The 22,390-nt window shown below is 43.7% G+C and overlaps 1 long non-coding RNA gene across 2 annotated transcripts in view; it reads left to right on the forward strand.

Moving 5' to 3' along the window:
- The window catches only part of LOC125963367 (uncharacterized), a 136,560-nt gene that overhangs the window by 39,010 nt on the left and 75,160 nt on the right, over positions 1-22,390 (forward strand). The window lies entirely within an intron of this gene.

Genomic DNA, 22,390 nt, shown 5'->3' on the forward strand with positions numbered 1-22,390 from the left:
CTCGCTTTCTTGTGAGCTGGCTGCAACACCGCAGGATTGCTTCAGGCCCTAATCTGGTTCCGGCACGGCACGCTGAGCCTTTGGTTAATTCCTCTTCCTGGTGGGAAATGAGAGTTAAATTTGCCTGTCCAGACACCTCCAGCTAGTCTCTCATTGGTTCTCCCTATTCCTGTTCATCTTCCGCAGAAATTGCAAACTGGGCCAAACAGGAGGTTAAAGGCAGTGACTCTCCAAGTCGGGAGAGTGTTAGTAAAGCATCTGGAATGTTGCACCCGAGTACCAGGGGACGAGAACTGAGACATATTGGAACACGTCTCCCGATCACACGGTTGATCATACTCTGGGTTCCACATGAATGATGTAGCTGAAGGAAGAATCCCTTAAACCTGGAGAGTTGAGACCCGTGGAATGGGTACCATGCAATATGACTTCAAAGGGTCTTCATTTGCTCACCGAACCTCTCCAATCCTATCACTGCTGCGTTTATGCCCCTGTACACACGCTTGATTCTCTTTCGGAGACATAGCAATCCATAGGTTTAAAATACTTACAAGGCAGGTACATTCTTAGGCGTTTAAGATGGGGTGTTGTGTCCATTTCGTTGAGCAAGGTGTAGCTCTTGTGTATTACATATTTGGCTTAAGGAACTTTATCTGTGCTCATTTCAATCTCTGGTTTTATGCAGCACCCCAACTCACCTTTCCCCTTAAGCAAGCATAAGTTGGTTTTCTAAATTTGAGACCCTGTTCTCTTTTGTAATCCAGTTCCTGTGTAGCCAAGTTTACATTCCGTGTATTAGTGATATCTTATGATGTTTCTTTTTCTGTGTGACTTATTTCAGTTAGAATCATCATACCTGAATCCACTCATTATGCTGCTATGGGCCTGATGACATAGATTTCATTGCTGACTGATTTTGCATTGTACGTAAGTACCACAACATCTTTATCCATTTTTCACTTTCTGCGATATTTTACTTGTACCGTAAACCAGGTTCTTGTAAACAGAGCCGTCCCAAACTTTGGGGTGGCTGTGTCTTTTTGATTTTAATTTCCCTAAGCTATAGGACCATAAGTGGAAGTGCCCTAGGCTCTGTTGCTTTGTTTTTTAGATGTTTCAGGAAACACCATACACTTCTCTCGAGTGGCTGTTGGCAATTTACATCCCTCCCATCAGCATAACAAGGCTCCCAGTTCTCCATGGCCTGTCCTGCCTTTCTGGATTTTACACTTTTTTCAGTTGGCCCTTTTGACCGGAGGGAAGTGAGACTTCATTGTAGTGCAGATATCCTTTGCAAGCTTGCTTGGTTGGCCAAAAAGGGCGTATGCGTTTTTTCCTGAATATATTCAGGAAAAAACGCATACGCCCTTTTTGGCCAAGTGCATCATTGTGGACGTTCTGCCTCTTTTCCTATGCTTTAAATGCAATTCCAGTCTACCTCCTGAAATCGGTTTCCTGCCATTCTGCCCCGCTTTCAAGTCCTCTTGGCAGCCTTACTTCAGTATATTTTTGGACGATAGCTGTCATTTATAACTCTGCAGGTTTGTGAATTACAGTGCCCCTGAGCTCCTTTCTTCAACTCGCTTTCTTGTGAGCTGGCCGCAACACCGCAGTATTGCTTCAGGCCCTAATCTGGTTCCGGCACGGCACGCTGAGCCTTTGGTTAATTCCTCTTCCTGGTGGGAAATGAGAGTTAAATTTGCCCGTCTAGACACCTCCAGCTAGTCTCTCATTTGTTCTCCCTATTCCTGTTCATCTTCCGCAGAAATTGCAAACTGGGCCAAACAGGAGGTTAAAGGCACTGACTCTCCAAGTCGTGAGAGTGTTAGTAAAGCGTCTGGAATGTTGCACCCGAGTACCAGGGGACGAGAACTGAGACATATTGGAACACATCTCCCGATCACATGGTTGATCATACTCTGGGTTCCACATGCGTGATTTAGCTGAAAGAAGAATCCCTTAAACCTGGAGCGTGGAGACCCATGGAATGGGTACCATGCAATATGACTTCAAAGGGTCTTCATTTGCTCACCGAACTTCTCCAATCCTATCACTGCTGCGTTTATGCCCCTGTACACATGCTTGATTCTCTTTCGGAGACATAGCGATCCATAGGTTTTAAGATACTTACTAGTCAGGTACATTCTTAGGCGTTTAATATGGGGTGTTGAGTCCATTTCGTTGAGCAAGGAGTAGCTCTTGTCTATTACATATTTGGCTTAAGGAACTTTATCTGTGCTCATTTCAATCTCTGGTTTTATGCAGCACCCCAACTCACCTTTCCCCTTAAGCAAGCATATGTTGGTTTTCTAAATTTGAGACCCTGTTCTCTTTTGTAATCCAGTTCCTGTGTAGCCAAGTTTACATTCCGTGTATTAGTGATATCTTATGATGTTTCTTTTTCTGTGTGACTTATTTCAGTTAGAATCATCATACCTGAACCCACTCATTTTCTGCTACAGGCTTGTTGACATAGATTTCATTGCTGAGTGATATTGCATTGTACGTAAGTACCACAAATTTTTTATCCATTTTTCACTTTCTGCGATATTGAACATGTACCATATACGAGGTTCTTGTAAACAGAGCCGTCCCAAAATTTGGGTGGCTGTGTCTTTTTGATTTTAATTTCCCTAAACTATAGGACCATAAGTGGAAGTGCCCTAGGCTCTGTTCTTTGTTTTTTAGATGTTTCAGGAATCACCATACACTTCTCCCGAGTGGCTGTTGGCAATATACATCCCGCCCATCAGCATAACAAGGCTCCCAGTTCTCCATGGCCTGTCCTGCCTTTCTGGATTTTACACTTTTTTCAGTTGGCCCTTTTGACCGGGCGGAAGTGAGACTTCATTGTAGTGCAGATATCTTTGCAAGCTTGCTTGGTTGGCCAAAATGGGCGTATGCGTTTTTTCCTGAATATATTCAGGAAAAAACGCATACACCCTTTTTGGCCAAGTGCATCATTGTGGACGTTCTGCCTCTTTTCCTATGCTTTAAATGGAATTCCAGTCTACCTCCCGATAGCAGTTTCCTGCAATTCTGCCCCGCTTTCAAGTCCTCTTGGCAGCCTTACTTCAGTATATTTTTGGACGATAGCTGTTATTTATAACTCTGCAGGTTTGTGAATTACAGTGCCCCTGAGCTCCTTTCTTCAACTCGCTTTCTTGTGAGCTGGCCGCAACACCGCAAGATTGCTTCAGGCCCTAATCTGGTTCCGGCACGGCACGCTGAGCCTTTGGTTAATTCCTCTTCCTGGTGAGAAATGAGAGTTAAATTTGCCTGTCCAGACACCTCCAGCTAGTCTCTCATTGGTTCTCCCTATTCCTGTTCATCTTCCGCAGAAATTGCAAACCGGGGCAAACAGGAGGTTAAAGGCACTGACTCTCCAAGTCGGGAGAGTTTTAGTAAAGCATCTGGAATGTTGCACCCGAGTACCAGGGGACGAGAACTGAGACATATTGGAACACGTCTCCCGATCACACGGTTGATCATACTCTGGGTTCCACATGCATGCTTTAGCTGAAGGAAGAATCCCTTAAACCTGGAGAGTTGAGACCCGTGGAATGGGTACCATGCAATATGACTTCAAAGGGTCTTCATTTGCTCACCGAACCTCTCCAATCCTATCATTGCTGCATTTATGCCCCTGTACACACGCTTGATTCTCTTTCGGAGACATAGCAATCCATAGGTTTAAAATACTTACAAGGCAGGTACATTCTTAGGCGTTTAAGATGGGGTGTTGTGTCCATTTCGTTGAGCAAGGTGTAGCTCTTGTGTATTACATATTTGGCTTAAGGAACTTTATCTGTGCTCATTTCAATCTCTGGTTTTATGTAGCACCCCAACTCACCTTTCCCCTTAAGCAAGCATAAGGTGGTTTTCTAAATTTGAGACCCTGTTCTGTTTTGTAATCCAGTTCCTGTGTAGCCAAGTTTACATTCCGTGTATTAGTGATATCTTATGATGTTTCTTTTTCTGCGTGACTTATTTCAGTTAGAATCATCATACCTGAACCCACTCATTTTCTGCTACAGGCCTGTTGACATAGATTTCATTGCTGAGTGATATTGCATTGTACGTAAGTTCCACAAATTCTTTATCCATTTTTCACTTTCTGCGATATTGAACATGTACCATATACGAGGTTCTTGTAAACAGAGCCGTCCCAAAATTTGGGTGGCTGTGTCTTTTTGATTTTAATTTCCCTAAACTATAGGACCATAAGTGGAAGTGCCCTAGGCTCTGTTGCTTTGTTTTTTAGATGTTTCAGGAAACACCATACACTTCTCCCGAGTGGCTGTTGGCAATTTACATCCCGCCCATCAGCATAACAAGGCTCCCAGTTCTCCATGGCCTGTCCTGCCTTTCTGGATTTTACACTTTTTTCAGTTGGCCCTTTTGACCGGGGGGAAGTGAGACTTCATTGTAGTGCAGATATCTTTGCAAGCTTGCTTGGTTGGCCAAAAAGGGCGTATGCGTTTTTTCCTGAATATATTCAGGAAAAAACGCATAAGCCCTTTTTGGCCAAGTGCATCATTGTCGACGTTCTGCCTCTTTTCCTATGCTTTAAATGCAATTCCAGTCTACCTCCTGAAATTGGCTTCCTGCAATTCTGCCCCGCTTTCAAGTCCTCTTGGCAGCCTTACTTCAGTATATTTTTGGACAATAGCTGTCATTTATAACTCTGCAGGTTTGTGAATTACAGCGCCCCTAAGCTCCTTTCTTCAACTCGCTTTCTTGTGAGCTGGCTGCAACACCGCAGGATTGCTTCAGGCCCGAATCTGGTTCCGGCACGGCACGCTGAGCCTTTGGTTAATTCCTCTTCCTGGTGGGAAATGAGAGTTAAATTTGCCTGTCCAGACACCTCCAGCTAGTCTCTCATTGGTTCTCCCTATTCCTGTTCATCTTCCGCAGAAATTGCAAACTGGGCCAAACAGGAGGTTAAAGGCAGTGACTCTCCAAGTCGGGAGAGTGTTAGTAAAGCATCTGGAATGTTGCACCAGAGTACCAGGGGACGAGAACTGAGACATATTGGAACACGTCTCCCGATCACACGGTTGATCATACTCTGGGTTCCACATGAATGATGTAGCTGAAGGAAGAATCCCTTAAACCTGGAGAGTTGAGACCCGTGGAATGGGTACCATGCAATATGACTTCAAAGGGTCTTCATTTGCTCACCGAACCTCTCCAATCCTATCATTGCTGCATTTATGTCCCTGTACACACGCTTGATTCTCTTTCGGAGACATAGCAATCCATAGGTTTAAAATACTTACAAGGCAGGTACATTCTTAGGCGTTTAAGATGGGGTGTTGTGTCCATTTCGTTGAGCAAGGTGTAGCTCTTGTGTATTACATATTTGGCTTAAGGAACTTTATCTGTGCTCATTTCAATCTCTGGTTTTATGCAGCACCCCAACTCACCTTTCCCCTTAAGCAAGCATAAGTTGGTTTTCTAAATTTGAGACCCTGTTCTCTTTTGTAATCCAGTTCCTGTGTAGCCAAGTTTATATTCCGTGTATTAGTGATATCTTATGATGTTTCTTTTTCTGTGTGACTTATTTCAGTTAGAATCATCATACCTGAATCCACTCATTATGCTGCTACGGGCCTGATGACATAGATTTCATTGCTGAGTGATATTGCATTGTACGTAAGTACCACAACTTCTTTATCCATTTTTCACTTTCTGCGATATTGTACTTGTACCGTAAACAAGGTTCTTGTAAACAGAGCCGTCCCAAACTTTGGGGTGGCTGTGTCTTTTTGATTTTAATTTCCCTAAGCTATAGGACCATAAGTGGAAGTGCCCTCGGCTCTGTTGCTTTGTTTTTTAGATGTTTCAGGAAACACCATACACTTCTCCCGAGTGGCTGTTGGCAATTTACATCCCTCCCATCAGCATAACAAGGCTCCCAGTTCTCCATGGCGTGTCCTGCCTTTCTGGATTTTACACTTTTTTCAGTTGGCCCTTTTGACCGGAGGGAAGTGAGACTTCATTGTAGTGCAGATATCCTTTGCAAGCTTGCTTGGTTGGCCAAAAAGGGCGTATGCGTTTTTTCCTGAATATATTCAGGAAAAAAGGCATACGCCCTTTTTGGCCAAGTGCATCATTGTGGACGTTCTGCCTCTTTTCCTATGCTTTAAATGCAATTCCAGTCTACCTCCTGAAATCGGTTTCCTGCAATTCTGCCCCGCTTTCAAGTCCTCTTGGCAGCCTTACTTCAGTATATTTTTGGATGATAGCTGTCATTTATAACTCTGCAGGTTTGTGAATTACAGTGCCCCTGAGCTCCTTTCTTCAACTCGCTTTCTTTTGAGCTGGCGGCAACACCGCAGGATTGTTTCAGGCGCTAATCTGGTTCCGGCACGGCACGCTGAGCCTTTGGTTAATTCCTCTTCCTGGTGGGAAATGAGAGTTAAATTTGCCCGTCCAGGCACCTCCAGCTAGTCTCTCATTGGTTCTCCCTATTCCTGTTCATCTTCCGCAGAAATTGCAAACTGGGCCAAACAGGAGGTTAAAGGCACTGACTCTCCAAGTCGGGAGAGTGTTACTAAAGCGTCTGGAATGTTGCACCCGAGTACCAGGGAGCAAGAACTGAGACATATTGGAACACGTCTCCCGATCACATGGTTGATCATACTCTAGGTTCCACATGCATGATTTAGCTGAAAGAAGAATCCCTTAAACCTGGATCGTTGAGACCCGTGGAATGGGTACCATGCAATATGACTTCAAAGGGTCTTCATTTGCTCTCCGAACCTCTGCAATCCTATCATTGCTGCATTTATGCCCCTGTACACACGCTTGATTCTCTTTCGGAGACATAGCAATCCATAGCTTTTAAGATACTTACTAGTCAGGTACATTCTTAGGCGTTTAATATGGGGTGTTGAGTCCATTTCGTTGAGCAAGGAGTAGCTCTTGTGTATTACATATTTGGCTTAAGGAACTTTATCTGTGCTCATTTCAATCTCTGGTTTTATGCAGCACCCCAACTCACCTTTCCCCTTAAGCAAGCATAAGTTGGTTTTCTAAATTTGAGACCCTGTTCTCATTTGTAATCCAGTTCCTGTGTAGCCAAGTTTACATTCCGTGTATTAGTGATATCTTATGATGTTTCTTTTTCTGTGTGACTTATTTCAGATAGAATCATCATACCTGAATCCACTCATTATGCTACTACGGGCCTGATGACATAGATTTCATTGCTGAGTGATATTGCATTGTACGTAAGTACCACAACTGCTTTATCCATTTTTCACTTTCTGCGATATTGAACTTGTCCCGTAAACGAGTTTCTTGTAAACAGAGCCGTCCCAAACTTAGGGGTGGCTGTGTCTTTTTGATTTTAATTTCCCTAAGCTATAGGACCATATGTGGAAGTGCCCTAGGCTCTGTTGCTTTGTTTTTTAGATGTTTCAGGAAACACCATACACTTCTCCCGAGTGGCTGTTAGCGATATACATCCCGCCCATCAGCAAAACAAGGCTCCTAGTTCTCCATGGTCTGTCCTGCCTTTCTGGATTTTACACTTTTTTCAGATGGCCCTTTTGACCGGGGGGAAGTGAGACTTCATTGTAGTTCAGATTTCCTTTGCAAGCTTGCTTGGTTGGCCAAAAAGGGCGTATGCGTTTTTTCCTGAATATATTCAGGAAAAAACGCATATGCCCTTTTTGGCCAAGTGCATCATTGTCGACGTTCTGCCTCTTTTCCTATGCTTTAAATGCAATTCCAGTCTACCTCCTGAAATCGGTTTCCTGCAATTCTGCACCGCTTTCAAGTCCTCTTGGCAGCCTTACTTCAGTATATTTTTGGATGATAGCTGTCATTTATAACTCTGCAGGTTTGTGAATTACAGTGCCCCTGAGCTCCTTTCTTCAACTCGCTTTCTTGTGAGCTGGCTGCAACACCGCAGGATTGCTTCAGGCCCTAATCTGGTTCCGGCACGGCACGCTGAGCCTTTGGTTAATTCCTCTCCCTGGTGGGAAATGAGAGTTAAATTTGCCCGTCCAGACAATTCCAGCTAGTCTCTCATTGGTTCTCCCTATTCCTGTTCATCTTCCGCAGAAATTGCAAACTGGGCCAAACAGGAGGTTAAAGGCACTGACTCTCCAAGTCCGGAGAGTGTTAGTAAACGTCTGGAATGTTGCACCCGAGTACCAGGGGACTAGAACTGAGACATATTGGAACACGTCTCCCGATCACATGGTTGATCATACTCTGGGTTCCACATGCATGCTTTAGCTGAAGGAAGAATCCCTTAAACCTGGAGAGTTGAGACCCGTGGAATGGGTACCATGCAATATGATTTCACACGGTCTTCATTTGCTCACCAAACCTCTCCAATCCTATCACTGCTGCGTTTATGCCCCTGTACACACGCTTGATTCTCTTTCAGAGACATAGAAATCCATAGGTTTTAAGATACTTACTAGTCAGGTACATTCTTAGGCGTTTAATATGGGGTGTTGAGTCCATTTCGTTGAACAAGAGTAGCTCTTGTGTATTACGTATTTGGCTTAAGGAACTTTATCTGTGCTCATTTCAATCTCTGGTTTTATGCAGCACCCCAATTCACCTTTCCCCTTAAGCAAGCATAAGTTGGTTTTCTAAATTTGAGACCCTGTTGTGTTTTGTAATCCAGTTCCTGTGTAGCCAAGTTTACATTCCGTGTATTAGTGATATCTTATGATGTTTCGTTTTCTGTGTGACTTATTTCAGTTAGAATCATCATACCTGAATCCACTCATTATGCTGCCATGGGCCTGATGACATAGATTTCATTGCTGAGTGATTTTGCATTGTACGTAAGTACTACAACATCTTTATCCATTTTTCACTTTCTGCGATATTGTACTTGTACCGTAAACCAGGTTCTTGTAAACAGAGCCGTCCCAAACTTTGGGGTGGCTGTGTCTTTTTGATTTTAATTTCCCTAAGCTATAGGACCATAAGTGGAAGTGCCCTAGGCTCTGTTGCTTTGTTTTTTAGATGTTTCAGGAAACACCATACACTTCTCTCGAGTGGCTGTTGGCAATTTACATCCCTCCCATCACCATAACAAGGCTCCCAGTTCTCCATGGCCTGTCCTGCCTTTCTGGATTTTACACTTTTTTCAGTTGGCCCTTTTGACTGGAGGGAAGTGAGACTTCATTGTAGTGCAGATATCCTTTGCAAGCTTGCTTGGTTGGCCAAAAAGGGCGTATGCGTTTTTTCCTGAATATATTCAGGAAAAAACGCATATGCCCTTTTTGGCCAAGTGCATCATTGTGGACGTTCTGCCTCTTTTCCTATGCTTTAAATGCAATTCCAGTCTACCTCCTGAAATCGGTTTCCTGCCATTCTGCCCCGCTTTCAAGTCCTCTTGGCAGCCTTACTTCAGTATATTTTTGGACGATAGCTGTCATTTATAACTCTGCAGGTTTGTGAATTACAGTGCCCCTGAGCTCCTTTCTTCAACTCGCTTTCTTGTGAGCTGGCCGCAACACCGCAGGATTGCTTCAGGCCCTAATCTGGTTCCGGCACGGCACGCTGAGCCTTTGGTTAATTCCTCTTCCTGGTGGGAAATGAGAGTTAAATTTGCCCGTCTAGACACCTCCAGCTAGTCTCTCATTTGTTCTCCCTATTCCTGTTCATCTTCCGCAGAAATTGCAAACTGGGCCAAACAGGAGGTTAAAGGCACTGACTCTCCAAGTCGTGAGAGTGTTAGTAAAGCGTCTGGAATGTTGCACCCGAGTACCAGGGGACGAGAACTGAGACATATTGGAACACATCTCCCGATCACATGGTTGATCATACTCTGGGTTCCACATGCGTGATTTAGCTGAAAGAAGAATCCCTTAAACCTGGAGCGTGGAGACCCGTGGAATGGGTACCATGCAATATGACTTCAAAGGGTCTTCATTTGCTCACCGAACCTCTCCAATCCTATCACTGCTGCGTTTATGCCCCTGTACACATGCTTGATTCTCTTTCGGAGACATAGCGATCCATAGGTTTTAAGATACTTACTAGTCAGGTACATTCTTAGGCGTTTAATATGGGGTGTTGAGTCCATTTCGTTGAGCAAGGAGTAGCTCTTGTCTATTACATATTTGGCTTAAGGAACTTTATCTGTGCTCATTTCAATCTCTGGTTTTATGCAGCACCCCAACTCACCTTTCCCCTTAAGCAAGCATATGTTGGTTTTCTAAATTTGAGACCCTGTTCTCTTTTGTAATCCAGTTCCTGTGTAGCCAAGTTTACATTCCGTGTATTAGTGATATCTTATGATGTTTCTTTTTCTGTGTGACTTATTTCAGTTAGAATCATCATACCTGAATCCACTCATTATGCTGCTACGGGCCTGATGACATAGATTTCATTGCTGAGTGATATTGCATTGTACGTAAGTACCACAACTTTTTTATCCATTTTTCACTTTCTGTGATATTGAACTTGTCCCGTAAACGAGTTTCTTGTAAACAGAGCCGTTCCAAACTTTGGGGTGGCTGTGTCTTTTTGATTTTAATTTCCCTAAGCTATAGGGCCATAAGTGGCAGTGCCCTAGGCTCTGTTGCTTTGTTTTTTAGATGTTTCAGGAAACACCATACACTTCTCCCGAGTGGCTGTTGGCAATTTACATCCCGCCCATCAGCATAACAAGGCTTCCAGTTCTCCATGGCCTGTCCTGCCTTTCTGGATTTTACACTTTTTTCAGTTGGCCCTTTTGACCGGAGGGAAGTGAGACTTCATTGTAGTGCAGATATCCTTTGCAAGCTTGCTTGGTTGGCCAAAAAGGGCGTATGCATTTTTTCCTGAATATATTCAGGAAAAAACGCATACGCCCTTTTTGGCCAAGTGCATCATTGTCGACGTTCTGCCTCTTTTCCTATGCTTTAAATGCAATTCCAGTCTACCTCCTGAAATCGGTTTCCTGCAATTCTGCCCCGCTTTCAAGTCCTCTTGGCAGCCTTACTTCAGTATATTTTTGGACGATAGCTGTCATTTATAACTCTGCAGGTTTGTGAATTACAGTGCCCCTGAGCTCCTTTCTTCAACTCGCTTTCTTGTGAGCTGGCCGCAACACCGCAGGATTGCTTCAGGCCCTAATCTGGTTCCGGCACGGCACGCTGAGCCTTTGGTTAATTCCTCTTCCTGGTGGGAAATGAGAGTTAAATTTGCCCGTCCAGACACCCCCAGCTAGTCTCTCGTTGGTTCGCCCTATTCCTGTTCATCTTCCGCAGAAATTGCAAACTGGGCCAAACAGGAGGTTAAGGGCACTGACTCTCCAAGTCGGGAGAGTGTTAATAAATTGTCTGGAATGTTGCACCCGAGTACCAGGGGACGAGAACTGAGACATATTGGAACACGTCTCCCGATCACACAGTTGATCATACTCTGGGTTCCACATGCATGATTTAGCTGAAGGAAGAATCCCTTAAACCTGGAGAGTTGAGACCTGTGGAATGGGTACCATGCAATATGACTTCAAAGGGTCTTCATTTGCTCACCGAACCTCTCCAGTCCTATCACTGCTGCGTTTATGCCCCTGTACACATGCTTGATTCTCTTTCAGAGACATAGCAATTCATAGCTTTTAAGATACTTTCTAGTCAGGTACATTCTTAGGCGTTTAATATGGGGTGTTGAGTCCATTTCGTTGAGCAAGGAGTAGCTCTTGTCTATTACATATTTGGCTTAAGGAACTTTATCTGTGCTCATTTCAATCTCTGGTTTTATGCAGCACCGCAACTCACCTTTCCCCTTAAGCAAGCATAAGTTGGTTTTCTAAATTTGAGACCCTCTGCTCTTTTGTAATCCAGTTCCTGTGTAGCCAAGTTTACATTCCGTGTATTAGTGATATCTTATGATGTTTTTTTTTGTGTGACATATTTCAGTTAGAATCATCATACCTGAATCCACTCATTATGCTGCTACGGGCCTGATGACATAGATTTCATTGCTGAGTGATATTGCATTGTACGTAAGTACCACAACTTCTTTATCCATTTTTCACTTTCTGCGATATTCAACTAGTCCCTTAAACGAGTTTCTTATAAACAGAGCCGTCCCAAACATAGGGGTGGCTGTGTGTTTTTGATTTTAATTTCCCTAAGCTTTAGGGCCATAAGTGGAAGTGCCCTAGGCTCTGTTGCTTTGTTTTTTAGATGTTTCAGCAAACACCATACACTTCTCCCGAGTGGCTGTTAGCGATATACATCCCGCCCATCAGCAAAACAAGGCTCCTAGTTCTCCATGGTCTGTCCTGCCTTTCTGGATTTTACACTTTTTTCAGATGGCCCTTTTGACCGGGGGGAAGTGAGACTTCATTGTAGTTCAGATTTCCTTTGCAATCTTGCTTGGTTGACCAAAAAGGGCTTATGTGTTTTTTCCTGAATATATTCAGGAAAAAACGCATATGCCCTTATTGGCCAAGTGCATCATTGTCGACGTTCTGCCTCTTTTCCTATGCTTTAAATGCAATTCCAGTCTACCTCCTGAAATCGGTTTCCTGCAATTCTGCCCCGCTTTCAAGTCCTCTTGGCAGCCTTACTTCAGTATATTTTTGGACGATAGCTGTCATTTATAACTCTGCAGGTTTGTGAATTACAGTGCCCCTGAGCTCCTTTCTTCAACTCGCTTTCTTGTGAGCTGGCCGCAACATGCAGGATTGCTTCAGGCCCTAATCTGGTTCCGGCACGGCACGCTGAGCCTTTGGTTAATTCCTCTCCCTGGTGGGAAATGAGAGTTAAATTTGCCCGTCCAGACAATTCCAGCTAGTCTCTCATTGGTTCTCCCTATTCCTGTTCATCTTCCGCAGAAATTGCAAACTGGGCCAAACAGGAGGTTAAAGGCACTGACTCTCCAAGTCGGGAGAGTGTTAGTAAACGTCTGGAATGTTGCACCCGAGTACCAGGGGACTAGAACTGAGACATATTGGAACACGTCTCCCGATCACATGGTTGATCATACTCTGGGTTCCACATGCATGCTTTAGCTGAAGGAAGAATCCCTTAAACCTGGAGAGTTGAGACCCGTGGAATGTGTACCATGCAATATGATTTCACACGGTCTTCATTTGCTCACCAAACATCTCCAATCCTATCACTGCTGCGTTTATGCCCCTGTACACACGCTTGATTCTCTTTCAGAGACATAGAAATCCATAGGTTTTAAGATACTTACTAGTCAGGTACATTCTTAGGCGTTTAATATGGGGTGTTGAGTCCATTTCGTTGAACAAGAGTAGCTCTTGTGTATTACGTATTTGGCTTAAGGAACTTTATCTGTGCTCATTTCAATCTCTGGTTTTATGCAGCACCCCAATTCACCTTTCCCCTTAAGCAAGCATAAGTTGGTTTTCTAAATTTGAGACCCTGTTGTGTTTTGTAATCCAGTTCCTGTGTAGCCAAGTTTACATTCCGTGTATTAGTGATATCTTATGATGTTTCGTTTTCTGTGTGACTTATTTCAGTTAGAATCATCATACCTGAATCCACTCATTATGCTGCTACGGGCCTGATGACATAGATTTCATTGCTGAGTGATATTGCATTGTACGTAAGTACCACAACTTCTTTATCCATTTTTCACTTTCTGCGATATTGAACTTGTCCCATAAACGAGTTTGTTGTAAACAGAGCCGTCCCAAACTTTGGGGTGGCTGTGTCTTTTTGATTTTAATTTCCCTAAGCTATAGGACCGTAAGTGGAAGTGCCCTAGGCTCTGTTGCTTTGTTTTTTAGATGTTTCAGGAAACACCATACACTTCTCCCCAGTGGCTGTTGGCAATTTACATCCCGCCCATCAGCATAACAAGTCTCCCAGTCCTCCATGGCCTGTCCTGCCTTTCTGGATTTTACACTTTTTTCAGTTGGCCCTTTTGACCGGGGGGAAGTGAGACTTCATTTTAGTGCAGATTTCCTTTGCAAGCTTGCTTGGTTGGCCAAAAAGGGCGTATGCGTTTTTTCCTGAATATATTCAAGAAAAAACGCATACGCAATTTTTGGCGAAGTGCATCATTGTCGACGTTCTGCCTCTTTTCCTATGCTTTAAATGCAATTCCAGTCTACCTCCTGAAATCGGTTTCCTGCAATTCTGGGCCGCTTTCAAGTCCTCTTGGAAGCCTTACTTCAGTATATTTTTGGACGATAGCTGTCATTTATAACTCTGCATGTTTGTGAATTACAGTGCCCCTGAGCTCCTTTCTTCAACTCGCTTTCTTGTGAGCTGGCCGCAACACCGCAGGATTATTTCAGGCCCTAATCTGGTTCCGGCATGGCACGCTGAGCCTTTGGTTAATTCCTCTTCCTGGTGGGAAATGAGAGTTAAATTTGCCTGTCCAGAGACCTCCAGCTAGTCTCTAACTGGTTCTCCCTGTTCCTGTTCATCTTCCACAGAAATTGCAAACTGGGCCAATCAAGAGGTTAAAGGCACTGAGTCTCCAAGTTGGGAAAGTGTTAGTAAAGCATCTGGAATGTTGCACCCGAGTACCAGGGGAGGAAAACTGAGACATATTTGACACGTCTCCCGATCACACGGTAGATCATACTCTGGGTTCCACATGCATGTTTTAGCTGAAGGAAGAATCCCTTAAACCTGGAGAGCTGAGACCCGAGGAATGGGTACCATGCAATATGACTTCAAAGGGTCTTCATTTGCTCACCGAACCTCTCCAGTCCTATCACTGCTGCGTTTACGCCCCTGTACACACGCTTGATTGTCTTTTGGAGACATAGCAATCCATAGGTTTTAAGATACTTACTAGTCAGGTACATTCTTAGGCGTTTAATATAGGGTGTTGAGTCCATTTTGTTGAGCAAGGAGTAACTCTTGTCTATTCCATATTTGGCTTAAGGAACTTTATCTGTGCTCATTTCGATCTCCCGTTTTATGCAGCACCCCAACTCACCTTTCCCCTTAAGCAAGCATATGTTGGTTTGCTACATTTGAGACACTGTTCTTCTTTGTAATCCAGTTCCTGTGTAGCCAAGTTTACATTCCGTGTATTAGTGATATCTTTAGATGTTTCCTTTTCTGTGTGACTTGTTTCAGTTTGGATCATCATAGCTGAATCCACTCATTATGCTGCTATTGGCCTGATTACATAGATTTCATTGCTGAGTGATATTGCATTGTACGTAAGTACCACAACTTCTTTATCCATTTTTCACTTTCTGCGATATTGAACTTGTACCGTAAACGAGTTTCTTGTAAACAGAGCCGTCCCAAACTTTGCGGTGGCTGTGTCTTTTTGATTTTAATTTCCCTAAGCTATAGGACCATAAGTGGAAGTGCCCTAGGCTCTGTTGCTTTGTTTATAGATGTTTCAGGAAACACCATACAGTTCTCCCCAGTGGCTCTTGGCAATTTACATCCCGCCCATCAGCATAACAAGGCTCCCAGTTCTCCATGGCCTGTCCTGCCTTTCTGGATTTTACACTTTTTGCAGATCGCCCTTTTGACCAGGGGGAAGTGAGACTTCATTGTAGTGCAGATTTCCTTTGCAAGCTTGCTTGATGGCCTAAAAGTGCATATGCGTTTTTTCCTGAATATATTCAGGAAAAAACGCATATGCCCTTTTTGGCCAAGTGCATCATTGTCGACGTTCTGCCTCTTTTCCTATGCTTTAAATGCAATTCCTGTCTACCTCCTGAAATCGGTTTCCTGCATTTCTGCCCCGCATTCAAGGACTCTTGGCAGCCTTACTTCGTATATTTTTGGACGATAGCTGTCATTTATAAATGTGCAGGGTTGTGAATTACAGTGCCCCTGAGCTCCTTTCTTCAACTCACTTTCTTGTGAGCTGGCCGCAACACCGCAGGATTGCTTCAGGCCCTAATCTGGTTCCGGCACGGCATGCTGAGCCTTTGGTTAATTCGTCTTCCTGGTGGGAAATGAGAGTTAAATTTGCCCGTCCAGAAACCTCCAGCTAGTCTCTCATTGGTTCTCCCTATTCCTGTTCATCTTCCACAGAAATTGCAAACTGAGCCAAACAGGAGGTTAAAGGCACTGACTCTCCAAGTCGGGAGAGTGTTAGTAAAGCGTCTGGAATGTTGCACCCGAGTACCAGGGGACGAGAACTGAGACATATTTGAACACGTATCCCGATCACATGGTTGATCATACTCTGGGTTCCACATGCATGTTTTAGCTGAAGGAAGAATCCCTTAAACCTGGAGAGTTGAGACCCGTGGAATGGGTACCATGCAATATGATTTCAAAGCGTCTTCATTTGCTCACAGAACCTCTCCAATACTATCACTGCTGCATTTATGCCCCTGTACACACGCTTGATTCTCTTTCGGAGACATAGCAATCCATAGGTTTTAAGATACTTACTAGTCAGGTACATTCTTAGGCGTTTAATATGGGGTGTTGAGTCCATTTCGTTGAGCAACGAGTAGCTCTTCTCTATTACATATTTGGCTTAAGGAACTTTATCTGTGCTCATTTCAATCTCTGGTTTTATGCAGCACCCCAACTCACCTTTCCCCTTAAGCAAGCATAAGTTGGTTTTCTAAATTTGAGACCCTGTTGTGTTTTGTAATTCAGTTCCTGTGTAGCCAAGTTTACATTCCGTGTATTAGTGATATCTTACGATGTTTCTTTTTCTGTGTGACTTATTTCAGTTAGAATCATCATACCTGAATCCACTCATTATGCTGCTATGGGCCTGATGACATAGATTTCACTGCTGAGTGATATTGCATTGTACGTAAGTACCACAACTTCTTTATCCATTTTTCACTTTCTGCGATATTGATTATGTACCGTAAACGAGGTTCTTGTAAACAGAGCCATCCCAAACTTTGGGGTGCCTGTGTCTGTTTGATTTTAATTTCCCTAAGCTATAGGACCATAAGTGGAAGTGCCCTAGGCTCTGTTCCTCTGTTTTTTAGATGTTTCAGGAAACACCATACAGTTCTCCCGAGTGGCTGTTGGCAATTTACATCCCGCCCATCAGCATAACAAGACTCCCAGTTCTCCATGGCCTGTCCTGCCTTTCTGGATTTTACACTTTTTTCAGATGGCCCTTTTGACCCGGGGGAAGTGAGACTTCATTGTAGTGCAGATTTCCCTTGCAAGCTTGCTTGGTTGGCCAAAAAGGGCGTATGCGTTTTTTTCCTGAATATATTCAGGAAAAAACGCATACGCCCTTTTTGGCCAAGTGCATCATTGTCGACTTTCTGCCTCTTTTCCTATGTTTTAAATGCAATTCCAGTCTACCTCCTGAAATCGGTTTCCTGCAATTCTGCCCCGCTTTCAAGTCCTCTTGGCAGCCTTACTTCAGTATATTTTTGGACGATAGCTGTCATTTATAACTCTGCAGGTTTGTGAATTACAGTGCCCCTGAGCTCCTTTCTTCAACTCGCTTTCTTGTGAGCTGGCCGCAACACCGCAGGATAGCTTCAGGCCCTAAACTGGTTCCGGCAAGGCACGCTGAGCATTTGGTTAATTCCTCTTCCTGGTGGGAAATGAGAGTTAAATTTGCCCGTCCAGACACCTCCAGCTAGTCTCTCATTGGTTCTCCCTATTCCTGTTCATCTTCCGCGGAATTTGCAAACTGGGCCAAACAGGAGGTTAAAGGCACTGACTCTCCAAGTCAGGAGAGTGTTAGTAAAGCATCTGGAATGTTGCACCCGAGTACCAGGGGACGAGAACTGAGACATATTTCAACACGTCTCCCGATCACACGGTTGATCATACTCTGGGTTCCACATGCATGTTTTAGCTGAAGGAAGAATCCCTTAAACCTGGAGAGTTGAGACCCGTGTAATGGGTACCATAAAATACGACTTGAAAGGGTCTTCATTTGCTCACCAAAACTCTCCAATCCTATCACTGCTGCGTTTATGCCCCTGTACTCACGATTGATTCACTTTCAGAAACATAGCAATCCATAGGTTTTAAGATACTTACTACTCAGGTACATTATTAGGCGTTTAATATGGGGTTTTGAGTCCATTTCGTTGAGCAAGGAGTAGCTCTTGTCTATTACATATTTGGCTTAAGGAACTTTATCTGTGCTCATTTCAATCTCTGGTTTTATGCAGCACCCCAACTCACCTTTCCCCTTAAGCAAGCATAAGTTGGTTTTCTAAATTTGAGACTCTGTTCTGTTTTGTAAACCAGTTCCTGTGTAGCCAAGGTTACATTCCGTGTATTAGTGATATCTTATGATATTTCTTATTCTGTGTGACTTATTTCAGTTAGAATCATCATACCTGAATCCACTCTATGCTGCTACGGGCCTGATGACATAGATTTCATTGTTGAGTGATATTGCATTGTACGTAAGTACCACAACTTCTTTATCCATTTTTCGCTTTATGTGATATTGAACTTGTACCGTAAATGAGGTTCTTGTAAACAGAGCCATCCCAAACTTTGGGGTGGCTGTGTCTTTCTCATTTTAATTTCCCTAAGCTATAGGACCATAAGTGGAAGTGCCCTAGGCTCTGTTGCTTTGTTTTTTAGATGTTTCAAGAAACACCATACACTTCTCCCGAGTGGCTGTTGGCAATTTACATCCCGACCATCAGCATAACAAGGCTCCCAGTTCTCCATGGCCTGTCCTGCCTTTCTGGATTTTACACTTTTTTCAGATGGCCCTTTTGACCGGGGGGAAGTGAGACTTCATTGTAGTGCAGATTTCCTTTGCAAGCTTGCTTGGTTGGCCAAAAAGGTTGTAAGCGTTTTTTCCTGAATATATTCAGGAAAAAACGCATACACCCTTTTTGGCCAAGTGCATCATTGTGGACGTTCTGCCTCTTTTCCTATGCTTTAAATGCAATTCCAGTCTACCTCCTGAAATCGGTTTCCTGCAATTCTGCCCGGCTTTCAAGTCCTCTTGGCAGCCTTACTTCAGTATATTTTTGGATGATATCTGTCATTTATAACTCTGCAGGTTTGTGAATTACAGTGCCCCTGAGCTCCTTTCTTCAACTCGCTTTCTTGTGAGCTGGCCGCAACACTGTAGGGTTGCTTCAGGCCATAATCTGGTTCCGGCATGGCACGCTGAGCCTTTGGTTAATTCCTCTTCCTGGTGGGAAATGAGAGTTAAATTTGCCCGTCCAGACACCTCCGGCTAGTCTCTCATTGGTTCTCCCTATACCTGTTCATCCTCCAGAGAAATTTCAAACTGGGCCAAACAGGAGGTTAAAGGCACTGAGTCTCCATGTCGGGAGAGTGTTAGTTAAACTTCAAGAATGTTGCACCCGAGTACCAGGGGACGAGAACTGAGACATATTGGAACACATCTCCCGATCACACGGTTGATCATACTCTGGGTTCCACATGCATGTTTTAGCTGAAGGAAGAATCCCTTAAACCTGGAGAGTAGTGACCCGTGGAATGGGTACCATGCAATATGACTTCAAAGGGTCTTCGTTTGCTCACCGAACCTCTCCAATCCTATCATGGCTGCGTTTATGCCCCTCTACACATTATTCATTCTCTTTCGGAGACATAGCAATCCATAGATTTTAAGATATTACTAGTCAGGTACATTCTTAGGCGTTTAATATGGGGTTTTGAGTCCATTTCGTTGAGCAAGGAGTAGCTCTTGTCTATTACACATTTGGCTTAAGGAATTTTATCTGTGCTCATTTCAATCTCTGGTTTTATGCAGCACCCCAACTCACCTTTCCCCTTAAGCAAGCATAAGTTGATTTTCTAAATTTGGGACCATGTTCTGTTTTAAAATTCAGTTCCTGTGTAGCCAAGTTTACATTCCGTGTATTAGTGATATCTTATGATGTTTCTTTTTCTGTGTGACTTATTTCAGTTAGAATCATCATACCTGAATCCACTCATTATGCTGCTACGGGCCTGATGACATAGATTTCATTGCTGAGTGATATTGCATTGTACATAAGTACCACAACTTCTTTATCCATTTTTCACTTTCTGTGATATTGAACTTGTACCGTAAACGAGGTTCTTGTAAACAGAGCCATCCCAAACATTGGGGTGGCTGTGTCTTTTTGATTTTAATTTCCCTAAGCTACAGGACCATAACTGGAAGTGCCCTAGGCTCTGTTGCTTTGTTTTAGATGTTTCAGGAAACACCATACACTTCTCCCCTGTGGCTGCTGGCAATTTACATCCTGTCCATCAGCATAACAAGGCTCCCAGTTCTCCATGGCCTTTCTTGACTTTCTGGATTTTACACTTTTTTCAGATGGCCCTTTTGACTGGGGGGAAGTGAGACTTCATTTTAGTGCAGATTTCCTTTGCAAGCTTGCTTGGTTGGCCAAAAAGGGCGTATGCTTTTTTTCCTGAATATATTCAGGAAAAAACGCATACGCCCTTTTTGGCCAAGTGCATCATTGTCGACGTTCTGCCTCTTTTCCTACGCTTTAAATGCAAATCCAGTCTACCTCCTGAAATCGGTTTCCTGCAATTCTGCCCCGCTTTCAAGTCCTCTTGGCAGCCTTACTTCAGTATATTTTTGGACGATAGCTGTCATTTATAACTCTGCAGGTTTGTGAATTACAGTGCCCCTGAGCTCCTTTCTTCAACTCGCTTTCTTGTGAGCTGGCCGCAACACCGCAGGATTGCTTCAGGCCCTAATCTGGTTCCGGCACGGCACGCTGAGCCTTTGGTTAATTCCTCTCCCTGGTGGGAAATGAGAGATAAATTTGCCCGTCCAGACACCTCCAGCTAGTCTCTCATTGGTTCTCCCTATTCCTGTTCATCTTCCGCGGAATTTGCAAACTGGGCCAAACAGGAGGTTAAAGGCACTGACTCTCCAAGTCGGGAGAGTGTTAGTAAAGCGTCTGGAATGTTGCACCCGAGTACCAGGTGACGAGAACTGAGACATATTGGAACACATCTCCCGATCACACGGTTTATCATACTCTGGGTTCCACATGCATGTTTTAGCTGAAGGAAGAATCCCTTAAACCTGGAGAGTTGAGACCCGTGGAATGGGTACGATGCAATATGACTTCAAAGGGTCTTCGTTTGCTCACCGAACCTCTCCAATCCTATCACTGCTGCGTTTATGCCCCTGTACACATGCTTGATTCTCTTTCGCAGACATAGCAATCCATAGGTTTTAAGATACTTACTAGTCAGGTACATTCTTAGGCGTTTAATATGGGGTGTTGAGTCCATTTCGTTGAACAAGGAGTAGGTCTTGTCTATTACATATTTGGCTTAAGGAACTTTATCTGTGCTCATTTCAATGTCTGGTGTTATGCAGCACTCCATCTCACCTTTCCCCTTAAGCAAGCATAAGTTGGTTTTCTATATTTGAGACCCTCTTCTGTTTTGTAATCCAGTTCCTGTGTAGCCAAGTTTACATTCCGTGTATTAGTGATATCTTATGATGTTTCTTTTTCTGTGTGACTTGTTTCAGTTAGGATCATCATAGCTGAATCCACTCATTATGCTGCTATTGGCCTGATGACATAGATTTCATTGCTGAGTGATATTGCATTGTACGTAAGTACCACAACTTCTTTATCCATTTTTCACTTTCTGCGATATTGAACTTGTACCGTAAAGGAGGTTCTTGTAAACAGAGCCGTCCCAAACTTTGGGGAGGCTGTGTCTTTTTTATTTTAATTTGCCTAAGCTATAAGACCATAAGTGGAAGTGCCCTAGGCTCTGTTGCTTTGTTTTTTAGATGTTTCAGGAAACACCATACACTTCTCCGAGTGGCTGTTGGCAATTTACATCCGGCCCATCAGCATAACAATGCTCCCAGTTCTCCATGGCCTGTCCTGCCTTTCTGGATTTTACACTTTTTTCAGATGGCCCTTTTGACCGGGGGGAAGTGAGACTTCATTGTAGTGCAGATTTCCTTTGCAAGCTTGCTTGGTTGGCCAAAAAGGGCTATGCGTTTTTTTCTGAATATATTCAGGAAAAAACGCATACGCCCTTTTTGGCCAAGTGCATCATTGTCGACGTTCTGCCTCTTTTCCTATGGTTTAAATGCAATTCCAGTCTACCTCCTGAAATCGGTTTCCTGCAATTGTGCCTTGCTTTCAATGCCTCTTCATAGCCTTATCTCAATATATTTTTTGAAAATAGTTGGCCTTTATAACTCTGCAGGTTTTTGAATTGCAGTGGCCCTTAGCTCCATTTTTCAGCTCTTATTTTTGTGATCTTGCCTAATAACCACAGCATTCCTTCAGGCCGTATTCTTCTTCTGGGGCACCTTGCTGTGCCTTTGGTTTATTCTTCTTACTGATGTGAAATTAGAGTGACATGTGCCCATTGAAACTGCTACAGCTAGTTTCTCACTGGTTCCCCCTATTCCCATTCATCCTCCGCACTAACTGCAGACTGTGCGATACCAGAACTTAAAGGCATTGACTCTCCATGTGGGGATATTGTTAGTAAAGCGGCTGGAATGTCGATCTGGAGCCGCAGGAGAGGAAAAATGA

The sequence above is a fragment of the Orcinus orca genome, unplaced genomic scaffold (genome assembly GCF_937001465.1).
Source record: "Orcinus orca unplaced genomic scaffold, mOrcOrc1.1 scaffold_50, whole genome shotgun sequence".
Lineage (NCBI taxonomy): Eukaryota > Metazoa > Chordata > Mammalia > Artiodactyla > Delphinidae > Orcinus > Orcinus orca.